Here is a 17,457-nt window from a genome sequence, read left to right as displayed (position 1 = left end):
GGTGACACTGTGATGTGGGTGTGACAGTGATGTGGGTGTGACTGTGATGTGGGTGTGACTGTGATGTGGGTGACACTGTGATGTGGGTGTGACTGTGATGTGGGTGTGACTGTGATGAGGGTGTGACTGTGATGTGGGTGACACTGTGATGTGGGTGTGACTGTGATGTGGGGGTGACTGTGATGTGGTTGTGACTGTGATGTGGGTGTGACTGTGACGTTGGTGTGACTGTGACGTGGGTGTGACTGTGACGTGGGTGTGACTGTGATGTGGGTGTGACTGTGATGTGGGTGACACTGTGATGTGGGTGACACTGTGATGTGGGTGTGACTGTGACGCGGGTGTGACTGTGACGTGGGTGACACTGTGATGTGGGTGTGACTGTGATGTGGGTGTGACTGTGACGTGGGTGTGACTGTGATGTGGGTGACACTGTGATGTGGGTGTGATTGTGATGTGGGTGTGACTGTGATGTGGGTGACACTGTGATGTGGGTGTGACTGTGATGTGGGTGACACTGTGATGTGGGTGTGACTGTGATGTGGGTGACACTGTGATGTGGGTGTGACTGTGATGTGGGTGTGACTGTGACGTGGGTGACACTGTGATGTGGGTGTGACTGTGACGTGGGTGTGACTGTGATGTGGGTGTGACTGTGATGTGGGTGACACTGTGATGTGGGTGTGACTGTGACGTGGGTGAAACTGTGATGTGGGTGTGACTGTGATGTGGGTGTGACTGTGATTCGGGTGTGACTGTGATGTGGGTGTGACTGTGATGTGGGTGTGACTGTGGTGTGGGTGACACTGTGATGAGGGTGTGACTGTGATGTGGGTGTGACTGTGATGTGGGTGTGACTGTGATGTGGGTGTGACTGTGACGTGGGTGTGACTGTGACCTGGGGGTGACTGTGACGTGGGTGTGACTGTGACGTGGGTGTGACTGTGACGTGGGTGTGACTGTGATGTGGGTGAGACTGTGATGTGGGTGACACTGATGTGGGTGACACTGTGATATGGGTGTGACTGTGATGTGGGTGTGACTGTGATGTGGGTGTGACTGTGATGTGGGTGTGACTGTGACGTGGGTGTGACTGTGACCTGGGGGTGACTGTGACGTGGGTGTGACTGTGATCTGAGTGACACTGTGATGTGGGTGACACTGATGTGGGTGACACTGTGATGTGGGTGTGACTGTGATGTCGGTGTGACTGTGATGTGGGTGTGACTGTGATGTGGGTGACACTGTGATGTGGGTGACACTGATGTGGGTAACACTGTGATGTGGGTGACACTGTGATGTGGGTGACACTGTGATGTGGGTGACACTGATGTGGGTGACACTGTGATGTGGGTGTGACTGTGATGTCGGTGTGACTGTGACGTGGGTGTGACTGTGATGTGGGTGACACTGTGATGTGGGTGACACTGATGTGGGTGACACTGTGATGTGGGTGAAACTGTGATGTGGGTGACACTGATGTGGGTGACACTGTGATGTGGGTGACACTGTGATGTGGGTGTGACTGTGATGTGGGTGTGACTGTGATGTGGGTGTGACTGTGATGTCGGTGTGAATGTGACGTGGGTGTGACTGTGATGTGGGTGTGACTGTGATGTGGGTGACACTGATGTGGGTGACACTGTGATGTGGGTGTGACTGTGATGTCGGTGTGAATGTGACGTGGGTGTGACTGTGATGTGGGTGACACTGTGATGTGGGTGACACTGATGTGGGTGACACGGTGATGTGGGTGTGACTGTGATGTCGGTGTCACTGTGACGTGGGTGTGACTGTGATGTGGGTGACACTGTGATGTGGGTGACACTGATGTAGGTGACACGGTGATGTGGGTGTGACTGTGATGTGGGTGTGACTGTGACGTGGGTGTGACTGTGATGTGGGTGTGACTGTGATGTGGGTGACACTGATGTGGGTGACACTGTGATGTGGGTGTGACTGTGATGTCGGTGTGAATGTGACGTGGGTGTGACTGTGATGTGGGTGACACTGTGATGTGGGTGACACTGATGTGGGTGACACGGTGATGTGGGTGTGACTGTGATGTCGGTGTGACTGTGACGTGGGTGTGACTGTGATGTGGGTGACACTGTGATGTGGGTGACACTGATGTGGGTGACACTGTGATGTGGGTGAAACTGTGATGTGGGTGACACTGATGTGGGTGACACTGTGATGTGGGTGACACTGTGATGTGGGTGTGACTGTGATGTGGGTGTGACTGTGATGTGGGTGTGACTGTGATGTGGGTGACACTGTGATGTGAGTGTGACTGTGATGTGGGTGTGACTGTGATGTGGGTGTGACTGGGATGTGGGTGTGACTGTGATGTGGGTGTGACTGGGATGTGGGTGACACTGTGATGTGGGTGTGACTGTGATGTGGGTGTGACTGTGATGTGGGTGTGACTGTGATGTGGGTGTGACTGTGATGTGGGTGACACTGTGATGTGGGTGTGACTGTGATGTGGCTGTGACTGAGATGTGGGTGTGACTGTGATGTGGGTGTGACTGGCATGTGGGTGTGACTGTCCTGTGGGTGTGACTGTGACGTGGGTGTGACTGTGACGTTGGTGTGACTGTGATGTTGGTGTGACTGTGATGTGGGTGTGACTGTGATGTGGGTGACACTGTGATGTGGGTGACACTGTGATGTCGGTGTGACTGTGATTTGGTTGTGACTGTGACGTGGGTGTGACTGTGATGTGGGTGACACTGTGATGTGGGTGTGACTGTGATGTGGGTGTGACTGTGATGTGGGTGAGACTGTGATGTGGGTGTGACTGTGATGTGGGTGTGACTGTGACGTGGGTGTTACTGTGATGTGGGTGCGACTGATGTGGGTGACACTGTGATGTGGGTGTGACTGTGATATGGGTGTGACAGTGATGTGGGTGACACTGTGATGAGGGTGTGACTGTGATGTGGGTGACACTGTGATGTGGGTGTGACTGTGATGTGTGTGTGACTGTGATGTGCGTGTGACTGTGCTGTGGGTGACACTGTGATGTGGGTGTGACTGTGATGTGGGTGTGACTGTGATGTGGGTGTGACTGTGATGTGGGTGTGACTGTGATGTGGGTGTGACTGTGATGTGGGTGACACTGTGATGTGGGTGACACTGTGATGTGGGTGTGACAGTGATGTGGGTGTGACTGTGATGTGGGTGTGACTGTGATGTGGGTGACACTGTGATGTGGGTGTGACTGTGATGTGGGTGTGACTGTGATGAGGGTGACACTGTGATGTGGGTGTGACTGTGATGTGGGTGTGACTGTGATGTGGGTGTGACTGTGATGTGGGTGTGACTGTGATGTGGGTGTGACTGTGATGTGGGTGACACTGTGATGTGGGTGACACTGTGATGTGGGTGTGACAGTGATGTGGGTGTGACTGTGATGTGGGTGTGACTGTGATGTGGGTGACACTGTGACGTGGGTGTGACTGTGATGTGGGTGACACTGTGATGTGGGTGACACTGATGTGGGTGACACTGTGATGTGGGTGTGACTGTGATGTCGGTGTGACTGTGATGTGGGTGTGACTGTGATGTGGGTGACACTGTGATGTGGGTGTGACTGTGACGTGGGTGAAACTGTGATGTGGGTGTGACTGTGATGTGGGTGTGACTGTGATTCGGGTGTGACTGTGATGTGGGTGTGACTGTGATGTGGGTGTGACTGTGGTGTGGGTGACACTGTGATGAGGGTGTGACTGTGATGTGGGTGTGACTGTGATGTGGGTGTGACTGTGATGTGCGTGTGACTGTGACGTGGGTGTGACTGTGACCTGGGGGTGACTGTGACGTGGGTGTGACTGTGACGTGGGTGTGACTGTGACGTGGGTGTGACTGTGATGTGGGTGAGACTGTGATGTGGGTGACACTGATGTGGGTGACACTGTGATATGGGTGTGACTGTGATGTGGGTGTGACTGTGATGTGGGTGTGACTGTGATGTGGGTGTGACTGTGACGTGGGTGTGACTGTGACCTGGGGGTGACTGTGACGTGGGTGTGACTGTGATCTGAGTGACACTGTGATGTGGGTGACACTGATGTGGGTGACACTGTGATGTGGGTGTGACTGTGATGTCGGTGTGACTGTGATGTGGGTGTGACTGTGATGTGGGTGACACTGTGATGTGGGTGACACTGATGTGGGTAACACTGTGATGTGGGTGACACTGTGATGTGGGTGACACTGTGATGTGGGTGACACTGATGTGGGTGACACTGTGATGTGGGTGTGACTGTGATGTCGGTGTGACTGTGACGTGGGTGTGACTGTGATGTGGGTGACACTGTGATGTGGGTGACACTGATGTGGGTGACACTGTGATGTGGGTGAAACTGTGATGTGGGTGACACTGATGTGGGTGACACTGTGATGTGGGTGACACTGTGATGTGGGTGTGACTGTGATGTGGGTGTGACTGTGATGTGGGTGTGACTGTGATGTCGGTGTGAATGTGACGTGGGTGTGACTGTGATGTGGGTGTGACTGTGATGTGGGTGACACTGATGTGGGTGACACTGTGATGTGGGTGTGACTGTGATGTCGGTGTGAATGTGACGTGGGTGTGACTGTGATGTGGGTGACACTGTGATGTGGGTGACACTGATGTGGGTGACACGGTGATGTGGGTGTGACTGTGATGTCGGTGTGACTGTGACGTGGGTGTGACTGTGATGTGGGTGACACTGTGATGTGGGTGACACTGATGTAGGTGACACGGTGATGTGGGTGTGACTGTGATGTGGGTGTGACTGTGACGTGGGTGTGACTGTGATGTGGGTGTGACTGTGATGTGGGTGACACTGATGTGGGTGACACTGTGATGTGGGTGTGACTGTGATGTCGGTGTGAATGTGACGTGGGTGTGACTGTGATGTGGGTGACACTGTGATGTGGGTGACACTGATGTGGGTGTCACGGTGATGTGGGTGTGACTGTGATGTCGGTGTGACTGTGACGTGGGTGTGACTGTGATGTGGGTGACACTGTGATGTGGGTGACACTGATGTGGGTGACACTGTGATGTGGGTGAAACTGTGATGTGGGTGACACTGATGTGGGTGACACTGTGATGTGGGTGACACTGTGATGTGGGTGTGACTGTGATGTGGGTGTGACTGTGATGTGGGTGTGACTGTGATGTGGGTGACACTGTGATGTGAGTGTGACTGTGATGTGGGTGTGACTGTGATGTGGGTGTGACTGGGATGTGGGTGTGACTGTGATGTGGGTGTGACTGGGATGTGGGTGACACTGTGATGTGGGTGTGACTGTGATGTGGGTGTGACTGTGATGTGGGTGTGACTGTGATGTGGGTGTGACTGTGATGTGGGTGACACTGTGATGTGGGTGTGACTGTGATGTGGCTGTGACTGAGATGTGGGTGTGACTGTGATGTGGGTGTGACTGGCATGTGGGTGTGACTGTCCTGTGGGTGTGACTGTGACGTGGGTGTGACTGTGACGTTGGTGTGACTGTGATGTTGGTGTGACTGTGATGTGGGTGTGACTGTGATGTGGGTGACACTGTGATGTGGGTGACACTGTGATGTCGGTGTGACTGTGATTTGGTTGTGACTGTGACGTGGGTGTGACTGTGATGTGGGTGACACTGTGATGTGGGTGTGACTGTGATGTGGGTGTGACTGTGATGTGGGTGAGACTGTGATGTGGGTGTGACTGTGATGTGGGTGTGACTGTGACGTGGGTGTTACTGTGATGTGGGTGCGACTGATGTGGGTGACACTGTGATGTGGGTGTGACTGTGATATGGGTGTGTCAGTGATGTGGGTGACACTGTGATGAGGGTGTGACTGTGATGTGGGTGACACTGTGATGTGGGTGTGACTGTGATGTGTGTGTGACTGTGATGTGCGTGTGACTGTGCTGTGGGTGACACTGTGATGTGGGTGTGACTGTGATGTGGGTGTGACTGTGATGTGGGTGTGACTGTGATGTGGGTGTGACTGTGATGTGGGTGTGACTGTGATGTGGGTGTGACTGTGATGTGGGTGACACTGTGATGTGGGTGACACTGTGATGTGGGTGTGACAGTGATGTGGGTGTGACTGTGATGTGGGTGTGACTGTGATGTGGGTGACACTGTGATGTGGGTGTGACTGTGATGTGGGTGTGACTGTGATGAGGGTGACACTGTGATGTGGGTGTGACTGTGATGTGGGTGTGACTGTGATGTGGGTGTGACTGTGATGTGGGTGTGACTGTGATGTGGGTGTGACTGTGATGTGGGTGTGACTGTGATGTGGGTGACACTGTGATGTGGGTGACACTGTGATGTGGGTGTGACAGTGATGTGGGTGTGACTGTGATGTGGGTGTGACTGTGATGTGGGTGACACTGTGACGTGGGTGTGACTGTGATGTGGGTGACACTGTGATGTGGGTGACACTGATGTGGGTGACACTGTGATGTGGGTGTGACTGTGATGTCGGTGTGACTGTGATGTCGGTGTGACTGTGATGTGGGTGTGACTGTGATGTGGGTGACACTGTGATGTGGGTGACACTGCTGTGGGTAACACTGTGATGTGGGTGACACTGTGATGTGGGTGACACTGTGATGTGGGTGACACTGATGTGGGTGACACTGTGATGTGGGTGTGACTGTGATGTCGGTGTGACTGTGACGTGGGTGTGACTGTGATGTGGGTGACACTGTGATGTGGGTGACACTGATGTGGGTGACACTGTGATGTGGGTGAAACTGTGATGTGGGTGACACTGATGTGGGTGACACTGTGATGTGGGTGACACTGTGATGTGGGTGTGACTGTGATGTGGGTGTGACTGTGATGTGGGTGTGACTGTGATGTGGGTGTGACTGTGATGTGGGTGACACTGATGTGGGTGACACTGTGATGTGGGTGTGACTGTGATGTCGGTGTGAATGTGACGTGGGTGTGACTGTGATGTGGGTGACACTGTGATGTGGGTGACACTGATGTGGGTGACACGGTGATGTGGGTGTGACTGTGATGTCGGTGTGACTGTGACGTGGGTGTGACTGTGATGTGGGTGACACTGTGATGTGGGTGACACTGATGTGGGTGACACTGTGATGTGGGTGAAACTGTGATGTGGGTGACACTGATGTGGGTGACACTGTGATGTGGGTGACACTGTGATGTGGGTGTGACTGTGATGTGGGTGTGACTGTGATGTGGGTGTGACTGTGATGTGCGTGACACTGATGTGGGTGTGACTGTGATGTGGGTGACACTGTGATGTGAGTGTGACTGTGATGTGGGTGTGACTGTGATGTGGGTGTGACTGGGATGTGGGTGTGCCTGTGATGTGGGTGTGACTGTGATGTGGGTGACACTGTGATGTGGGTGTGACTGTGATGTGGGTGTGACTGTGATGTGGGTGTGACTGTGATGTGGGTGTGACTGTGATGTGGGTGACACTGTGATGTGGGTGTGACTGTGATGTGGCTGTGACTGAGTTGTGGGTGTGACTGTGATGTGGGTGTGACTGGCATGTGGGTGTGACTGTCCTGTGGGTGTGACTGTCATGTGGGTGTGACCGTGACATGGGTGTGACTGTGACGTGGGTGTGACTGTGACGTGGGTGCGACTGTGACGTGGGTGCAACTGTGATGTGGGTGACACTGTGATGTGGGTGTGACTGTGATGTGGGTGTGACTGTGATGTGGGTGTGACTGTGATGTGGGTGTGACTGTGATGTGGGTGACACTGTGACGTGGGTGTGACTGTGACGTGGGTGTGACTGTGACGTGGGTGTGACTGTGACGTGGGTGTGACTGTGACGTGGTTGTGACTGTGATGTGGCTGTGACTGTGATGTGGGTGTGACTGTGATGTGGGTGTGACTGTGACGTTGGCGTGACTTTGACGTGGGTGTGACTGACGTGGGTGTGACTGTGATGTGGGTGACACTGTGATGTGGGTGTGACTGTGATGTGGGTGAGATTGTGATGTAGGTGTGACTGATGTGGGTGACACTGTGATGTGTGTGTGACTGTGATGTGGGTGACACTGTGATGTGGGTGTGACTGTGATGTAGGTGCGACTGATGTGGGTGACACTGTGATGTGGGTGTGACTGTGATGTGGGTGACACTGTGATATGGGTGACACTGTGATGTGGGTGACACTGTGATGTGGGTGTGACTGTGATGTGGGTGTGACTATGATGTGGGTGACACTGTGATGTGGGTGACACTGTGATGTGGGTGTGACTGTGATGTGGGTGTGACTGTGATGTGGGTGACACTGTGATGTGGGTGACACTGTGATGTGGGTTTGACTGTGATTTGGGTGTGACTGTGACGTGGGTGTGACTGTGATGTGGGTGACACTGTGATGTGGGTGTGACTGTGATGTGGGTGTGACTGTGATGTGGGTGAGACTGTGATGTGGGTGTGACTGTGATGTGGGTGTGACTGTGACGTGGGTGTGACTGTGACGTGGGTGCGACTGTGATGTGGGTGCGACTGATGTGGGTGTGACTGTGATGTGGGTGTGACAGTGATGTGGGTGACACTGTGATGAGGGTGTGACTGTGATGTGGGTGACACTGTGATGTGTGTGTGACTGTGATGTGGGTGTGACTGTGATGTGGGTGTGACTGTGATGTGGGTGACACTGTGATGTGGGTGTGACTGTGATGTGGGTGTGACTGTGACGTTGGCGTGACTGTGACGTGGGTGTGACTGACGTGGGTGTGACTGTGATGTGGGTGACACTGTGATGTGGGTGTGACTGTGATGTTGGTGTGACTGTGATGTGGGTGAGACTGTGATGTAGGTGCGACTGATGTGTGTGACACTGTGATGTGGGTGTGACTGTGATGTGGGTGACACTGTGATGTGGGTGTGACTGTGATGTAGGTGCGACTGATGTGGGTGACACTGTGATGTGGGTGTGACTGTGATGTGGGTGACACTGTGATGTGGGTGACACTGATATGGGTGTGACTGTGATGTGGGTGTGACTATGATGTGGGTGACACTGTGATGTGGGTGACACTGTGATGTGGGTGTGACTGTGACGTGGGTGTGACTGTGATGTGGGTGACACTGTGATGTGGGTGACACTGTGATGTGTGTGTGTCTGTGATGTGGGTGACACTGTGATGTGGGTGACACTGTGATGTGGGTGTGACTGTGATGTGGGTGTGACTGTGATGTGGGTGACACTGTGATGTGGGTGACACTGTGATGTGGGTGTGACTGTGATGTGGGTGTGACTGTGACGTGGGTGTGACTGTGATGTGGGTGACACTGTGTTGTGGGTGACACTGTGATGTGGGTGTGACTGTGATTTGGATGTGTCTGTAACGTGGGTGTGACTGTGATGTGGGTGACACTGTGATGTGGGTGTGACTGTGATGTGGGTGTGACTGTGATGTGGGTGAGACTGTGATGTGGGTGTGACTGTGATGTGGGTGTGACTGTGACGTGGGTGTGACTGTGACGTGGGTGTTACTGTGACGTGGGTGTGACTGTGATGTGGGCGCGACTGTGATATGGGTGCGACTGTGATGTGGGTGACACTGTGACATGGGTGTGACTGTGACGTGGGTGTGACTGTGATGTGGGTGTTACTGTGATGTGGGTGTGACTGTGATGTGGGTGTGACTGTAATGTGCGTGTTACTGTGACGTGGGTGTGACTGTGATGTGGGTGACACTGTGATGTGGGTGACACTGTGATGTGGGTGACACTGTGATGTGGGTGTGACTGTGATTTGGGTGTGACTGTGACGCGGGTGTGACTGTGACGTGGGTGTGACTGTGACGTGGGTGTGACGGTGACGTGGGTGCGACTGTAATGTGGGTGCGACTGATGTGGGTGACACTGTGATGTGGGTGTGACTGTGATGTGGGTGTGACTGTGATGTGGGTGTGACTGTGATGTGGGTGACACTGTGATGTGGGTGTGACTGTGACGTGGGTGTGACTGTGACGTGGGTGTGACTGTGACGTGGGTGTGACTGTGACGTGGGTGTGACTGTGATGTGGGTGTGACTGTGATGTGGGTGTGACTGTGATGTGGGTGTGACTGTGACGTTGGCGTGACTTTGACGTGGGTGTGACTGACGTGGGTGTGACTGTGATGTGGGTGACACTGTGATGTGGGTGTGACTGTGATGTGGGAGAGATTGTGATGTAGGTGCGACTGATGTGGGTGACACTGTGATGTGTGTGCGACTGTGATGTGGGTGACACTGTGATGTGGGTGACACTGTGATGTGGGTGTGACTGTGATGTGGGTGTGACTATGATGTGGGTGACACTGATGTGGGTGACACTGTGATGTGTGTGTGACTGTGATGTGGGTGTGACTGTGACGTGGGTGTGACTGTGACGTTGGTGTGACTGTGATGTTGGTGTGACTGTGATGTGGGTGTGACTGTGATGTGGGTGACACTGTGATGTGGGTGACACTGTGATGTGGGTGTGACTGTGATTTGGGTATATCTGTGACGTGGGTGTGACTGTGATGTGGGTGACACTGTGATGTGGGTGTGACTGTGATGTGGGTGTGACTGTGATGTGGGTGAGACTGTGATGTGGGTGTGACTGTGATGTGGGTGTGACTGTGACGTGGGTGTGACTGTGACGTGGGTGCGACTGTGATGTGGGTGCGACTGATGTGGGTGACACTGTGATGTGGGTGTGACTGTGATGTGGGTGTGACTGTGATGTGGGTGTGACAGTGATGTGGGTGACACTGACGTGGGTGTGACTCTGACATGGGTGTGACTCTGACGTGGGTGTGACTGTGATGTGGGTGTGACTGTGATGTGGGTGTGACAGTGATGTGGGTGACACTGTGATGAGGGTGTGACTGTGATGTTGGTGACACAGTGATGTGTGTGTGACTGTGATGTGGGTGTGACTGTGATGTGGGTGTGACTGTGATGTGGGTGACACTGTGATGTGGGTGTGACTGTGATGTGGGTGTGACTGTGACGTTGGCGTACTGTGACGTGGGTGTGACTGACGTGGGTGTGACTGTGAAGTGGGTGACACTGTGATGTGGGTGTGACTGTGATGTTGGTGTGACTGTGATGTGGGTGAGACTGTGATGTAGGTGCGACTGATGTGTGTGACACTGTTATGTGGGTGTGACTGTGATGTGGGTGACACTGTGATGTGGGTGTGACTGTGATGTAGGTGCGACTGATGTGGGTGACACTGTGATGTGGGTGTGACTGTGATGTGGGTGACACTGTGAAGTGGGTGACACTGATATGGGTGTGACTGTGATGTGGGTGTGACTATGATGTGGGTGACACTGTGATGTGGGTGACACTGTGATGTGGGTGTGACTGTGACGTGGGTGTGACTGTGATGTGGGTGACACTGTGATGTGGGTGACACTGTGATGTGGGTGTGACTGTGATGTAGGTGCGACTGATGTGGGTGACACTGTGATGTGGGTGTGTCTGTGATGTGGGTGACACTGTGATGTGGGTGACACTGTGATGTGGGTGACACTGTGATGTGGGTGTGTCTGTGATGTGGGTGTGACTGTGATGTGGGTGACACTGTGATGTGGGTGTGACTGTGATGTGGGTGTGACTGTGACGTGGGTGTGACTGTGATGTGGGTGACACTGTGATGTGGGTGACACTGTGATGTGGGTGTGACTGTGATTTGGATGTGTCTGTAACGTGGGTGTGACTGTGATGTGGGTGACACTGTGATGTGGGTGTGACTGTGATGTGGGTGTGACTGTGATGTGGGTGAGACTGTGATGTGGGTGTGACTGTGATGTGGGTGTGACTGTGATGTGGGTGTGACTGTGACGTGGGTGTTACTGTGACGTGGGTGTGACTGTGATGTGGGCGCGACTGTGATGTGGGTGCGACTGTGATGTGGGTGACACTGTGACATGGGTGTGACTGTGACGTGGGTGTGACTGTGATGTGGGTGTTACTGTGATGTGAGTGTGACTGTGATGTGGGTGTGACTGTAATGTGCGTGTTACTGTGACGTGGGTGTGACTGTGATGTGGGTGACACTGTGATGTGGGTGACACTGTGATGTGGGTGACACTGTGATGTGGGTGTGACTGTGATTTGGGTGTGACTGTGACGCGGGTGTGACTGTGACGTGGGTGACACTGTGATGTGGGTGTGACTGTGATGTGGGTGTGACTGTGATGTGGGTGTGACTGTGACGTGGGTGTGACTGTGACGTGGGTGTGACTGTGATGTGGGTGTGACTGTGATGTGGGTGTGACTGTGATGTGGGTGTGACTGTGACGTGGGTGTGACTGTGACGTGGGTGTGACTGTGACGTGGGTGTGTAGTGACGTGGGTGCGACTGTGATGTGGGTGCGACAGATGTGGGTGACACTGTGATGTGGGTGTGACTGTGATGTGGGTGTGACTGTGATATGGGTGTGACTGTGATGTGGGTGTGACTGTGATGTGGGTGACACTGTGACGTGGGTGTGACTGTGACATGGGTGTGACTGTGACGTGGGTGTGACTGTGATGTGGGTGTGACTGTGATGTGGGTGTGACAGTGATGTGGGTGACACTGTGATGAGGGTGTGACTGTGATGTGGGTGACACTGTGATATGTGTGTGACTGTGATGTGGGTGTGACTGTGATGTGGGTGTGACTGTGATGTGGGTGGCACTGTGATGTGGGTGTGACTGTGATGTGGGTGTGACTGTGACGTTGGCGTGACTGTGACGTGGGTGTGACTGACGTGTTGTGTGACTGTGATGTGGGTGACACTGTGATGTGGGTGTGACTGTGATGTGGGTGTGACTGTGATGTGGGTGTGACTGTGATGTAGGTGCGACTGATGTGGGTGACACTGTGATGTGGGTGTGACTGTGATGTGGGTGACACTGTGATGTGGGTGACACTGTGATGTGGGTGCGACTGTGATGTGGGTGTGACTGTGATGTTGGTGACACTGTGACGTGGGTGTGACTGTGACATGGGTGTGACTGTGACGTGGGTGTGATTGTGATGTGGGTGTGACTGTGATGTGGGTGTGACAGTGATGTGGGTGACACTGTGATGAGGGTGTGACTGTGATGTGGGTGTGACTGTGACGTTGGCGTGACTGTGACGTGGGTGTGACTGACGTGTTGTGTGACTGTGATATGGGTGACACTGTGATGTGGGTGTGACTGTGATGTGGGTGTGACTGTGATGTGGGTGAGACTGTGATGTAGGTGCGACTGATGTGGGTGACACTGTGATGTGGGTGTGACTGTGATGAGGGTGACACTGTGATGTGGGTGTGACTGTGATGTAGGTGCGACTGATGTGGGTGACACTGTGATGTGGGTGTGACTGTGATGTGGGTGACACTGTGATGTGGGTGACACTGTGATGTGGGTGCGACTGTGATGTGGGTGTGACTGTGATGTGGGTGACACTGTGATGTGGGTGACACTGTGATGTGGGTGTGACTGTGATGTGGGTGTGACTGTGACGTAGGTGTGACTGTGATGTGGGTGACACTGTGATGTGGGTGACACTGTGATGTGGGTGTGACTGTGATGTAGGTGCGACTGATGAGGCTGACACTGTGATGTGGGTGTGACTGTGATGTGGGTGACACTGTGATTTGGGTGACACTGTGATGTGGGTGTGACTGTCATGTGGGTGTGACTGTGATGTGGGTGACACTATGATGTGGGTGACACTGTGATGTGGGTGTGACTGTGTTGTGGGTGTGACTGTGATGTGGGCGCGACTGTGATGTGGGTGCGACTGTGATGTGGGTGACACTGTGACATGGTGTGACTGTGACGTGGGTGTGACTGTGATGTGGGCACGACTGTGATGTGGGTGACACTGTGATGAGGGTGTTACTGTGATTTGGGTGTTACTGTGATGTGGGTGTGACTGTGATGTGGGTGTCACTGTGATGTGGGTGTTACTGTGATGTGGATGTGACTGTGATGTCGGTCTGACTGTGATGTGGATGAAACTGTGATGTGGGTGTGACTGTGATGTGGGTGTGACTGTGACGTGGGTGTGACTGTGATGTGGGTGACACTGTGATGTGGGTGACACTGTGATGTGGGTGACACTGTGATGTTGGTGTGACTGTGATTTGGGTGTGACTGTGACGTGGGTGTGACTGTGATGTGGGTGATACTGTGATGTGGGTGTGACTGTGATGTGGGTGTGACTGTGATGTGGGTGAGACTGTGATGTGGGTGTGACTATGATGTGGGTGTGACTGTGATGTGGGTGTGACTGTGACGTGGGTGTGACTGTGATGTGGGTGTGACTGTGACGTTGGTTTGACTGTGACGTGGGTGTGACTGTGACGTGGGTGTGACTGTGACGTGGGTGTGACTGTGATGTGGGCGCGACTATGATGTGGGTGACACTATGATGTGGGTGACACTGTGATGTGGGTTTGACTGTGATGTGGGTGTGACTGTGACGTGGGTGTGACTGTGATGTGGGTGACACTGTAATGTGGGTGACACTGTGATGTGGGTGACACTGTGATGTGGGTGTGACTGTGATTTGGGTGTGTCTGTGACGTGGGTGTGACTGTGATGTGGGTGACACTGTGATGTGGGTGTGACTGTGATGTGGGTGTGACTGTGATGTGGTTGAGACTGTGATGTGGGTGTGACTGTGATGTGGGTGTGACTGTGACATGGGTGTGACTGTGACGTGGGTGTGACTGTGACGTTGGTGTGACTGTGACATGGGTGTGACTGTGACGTGGGAGTGACTGTGAAGTGGGCGCGACTGTGATGTGGGTACGACTGTGATGTGGGTGACACTGTGACATGGGTGTGACTGTGACGTGGGTGTGACTGTGATGAGGGCACGACTGTGATGTGGGTGACACTGTGATGTGGGTGTTACTGTGATTTGGGTGTTACTGTGATGTGGGTGTGACTGTGATGTGGGTGTGACTGTGATGTGGGTGTGACTGTGATGTGGGTGAGACTGTGATGTGGGTGTGACTGTGATGTGGGTGTGACTGTGACATGGGTGTGACTGTGACGTGGGTGTGACTGTGGCGTTGGGGTGACTGTGACATGGGTGTGACTGTGACGTGGGAGTGACTGTGACGTGGGTGCGACTGTGATGTGGGTACGACTGTGATGTGGGTGACACTGTGACATGGGTGTGACTGTGACGTGGGTGTGACTGTGATGTGGGCACGACTGTGATGTGGGTGACACTGTGATGTGGGTGTTACTGTGATTTGGGTGTTACTGTGATGTGGGTGTGACTGTGATGTGGGTGTGGCTGTGATGTGGGTGTTACTGTGATGTGGGTGTGACTGTGATGTGGGTCTGACTGTGATGTGGGTGACACTGTGATGTGGGTGATACTGTGATGTGGGTGTGACTGTGATGTGGGTGTGACTGTGACGTGGGTGTGACTGTGATGTGGGTGACACTGCGATGTGGGTGACACTGTGATGTGGGTGACACTGTGATGTGTGTGTGACTGTGATTTGGGTGTGACTGTGACGTGGGTGTGACTGTGATGTGGGTGACACTGTGATGCGGGTGTGACTGTGATGTGGGTGAGACTGTGATGTGGGTGTGACTGTGACGTGGGTGTGACTGTGACGTGGGTGTGACTGTGACGTTGGTGTGACTGTGCCATGGGTGTGACTGTGACGTTGGTGTGACTGTGATGTGGGCGCAACTGTGATGTGGGTGCGACTGTGATGTGGGTGCGACTGTGATGTGGGTGACACTGTGACATGGGTGTGACTGTGACGTGGGTGTGACTGTGATGTGGGCGCGACTGTGATGCGGGTCACACTGTGATGTGGGTGTTACTGTGATGTGGGTGTTACTGTGATGTGGGTGTGACTGTGATGTGGGTCTGACTGTGATGTGGGTGTTACTGTGATGTGGGTGTGACTGTGATGTGGGTGTGACTGTGATGTGGGTGTGACTGTGACGTGGGTGTGACTGTGATGTGGGTGTGACTGTGATGTGGGTGTGACTGTGATGTGGGTGAGACTGTGATGTGGGTGTGACTGTGATGTGGGTGTGACTGTGACATGGGTGTGACTGTGACGTGGGTGTGACTGTGATGTTGGTGTGACTGTGACATGGGTGTGACTGTGACGTGGGAGTGACTGTGACGTGGGAGTGACTGTGATGTGGGTGTGACTGTGATGTGGGTGTGGCTGTGATGTGGGTGTTACTGTGATGTGGGTGTGACTGTGATGTGGGTCTGACTGTGATGTGGGTGACACTGTGATGTGGGTGATACTGTGATGTGGGTGTGACTGTGATGTGGGTGTGACTGTGACGTGGGTGTGGCTGTGATGTGGGTGACACTGCGATGTGGGTGACACTGTGATGTGGGTTACACTGTGATTTGGGTGAGACTGTGATTTGGGTGTGACTGTGACGTGGGTGTGACTGTGATGTGGGTGACACTGATGCGGGTGTGACTGTGATGTGGGTGTGACTGTGATGTGGGTGAGACTGTGATGTGGGTGTGACTGTGACGTGGGTGTGACTGTGACGTGGGTGTGACTGTGACGTTGGTGTGACTGGGCCATGGGTGTGACAGTGATGTGGGTGTGACTGTGATGTGGGTGTGACTGTGATGTGGGTGAGACTGTGATGTGGGTGTGACTGTGACGTTGGTGTGACTGTGATGTGGGCGCAACTGTGATGTGGGTGCGACTGTGATGTGGGTGACACTGTGACATGGGTGTGACTGTGACGTGGGTGTGACTGTGATGTGGGCGCGACTGCGATGTGGGTCACACTGTGATGTGGGTGTTACTGTGATGTGGGTGTGACTGTGATGTGGGTGTTACTGTGATGTGGGTGTGACTGTGATGTGGGTCTGACTGTGATGTGGGTGTTACTGTGATGTGGGTGTGACTGTGATGTGGGTGTGACTGTGATGTGGGTGTGACTGTGACGTGGGTGTGACTGTGATGTGGGTGTTACTGTGATGTGGGTGTGACTGTGATGTGGGTGTGACTGTGATGTGGGTGTGAATGTGATGTGGGTGTGACTGTGATGTGGGCGTGACTGTGATGTGGGCGTGACTGTGATGTGGGCGTGACTGTGATGTGGGCGTGACTGTGATGTGGGTGTGACTGTGATGAGGGTGACACTGTGATGTGGGTGACACTGTGACATGGGTGTGACTGTGACGTGGGTGTGACTGTGATGTGGGCGCGACTGTGATGTGGGTCACACTGTGATGTGGGTGTTACTGTGATGTGGGTGTTACTGTGATGTGGGTGTGACTGTGATGTGGGTGTGACTGTGATGTGGGTGTTACTGTGATGTGGGTGTGACTGTGATGTGGGTCTGACTGTGATGTGGGTGTTACTGTGATGTGGGTGTGACTGTGATGTGGGTGTGACTGTGATGTGGGTGTGACTGTGACGTGGGTGTGACTGTGACGTGGGTGTTACTGTGATGTGGGTGTGACTGTG

At 53.5% G+C, this 17,457-nt stretch overlaps 1 protein-coding gene across 1 annotated transcript in view; it reads left to right on the top strand.

Moving 5' to 3' along the window:
- LOC140411223 (MAM domain-containing glycosylphosphatidylinositol anchor protein 1-like) overlaps positions 1–17,457 on the top strand; it is a 192,843-nt gene that overhangs the window by 46,057 nt on the left and 129,329 nt on the right. The window lies entirely within an intron of this gene.

The sequence above is a fragment of the Scyliorhinus torazame genome, chromosome 4 (genome assembly GCF_047496885.1).
Source record: "Scyliorhinus torazame isolate Kashiwa2021f chromosome 4, sScyTor2.1, whole genome shotgun sequence".
NCBI lineage: Eukaryota > Metazoa > Chordata > Chondrichthyes > Carcharhiniformes > Scyliorhinidae > Scyliorhinus > Scyliorhinus torazame.
Note: the sequence above shows the minus strand (reverse complement) of the source record. Positions and strands in the feature narration are given on the sequence as shown.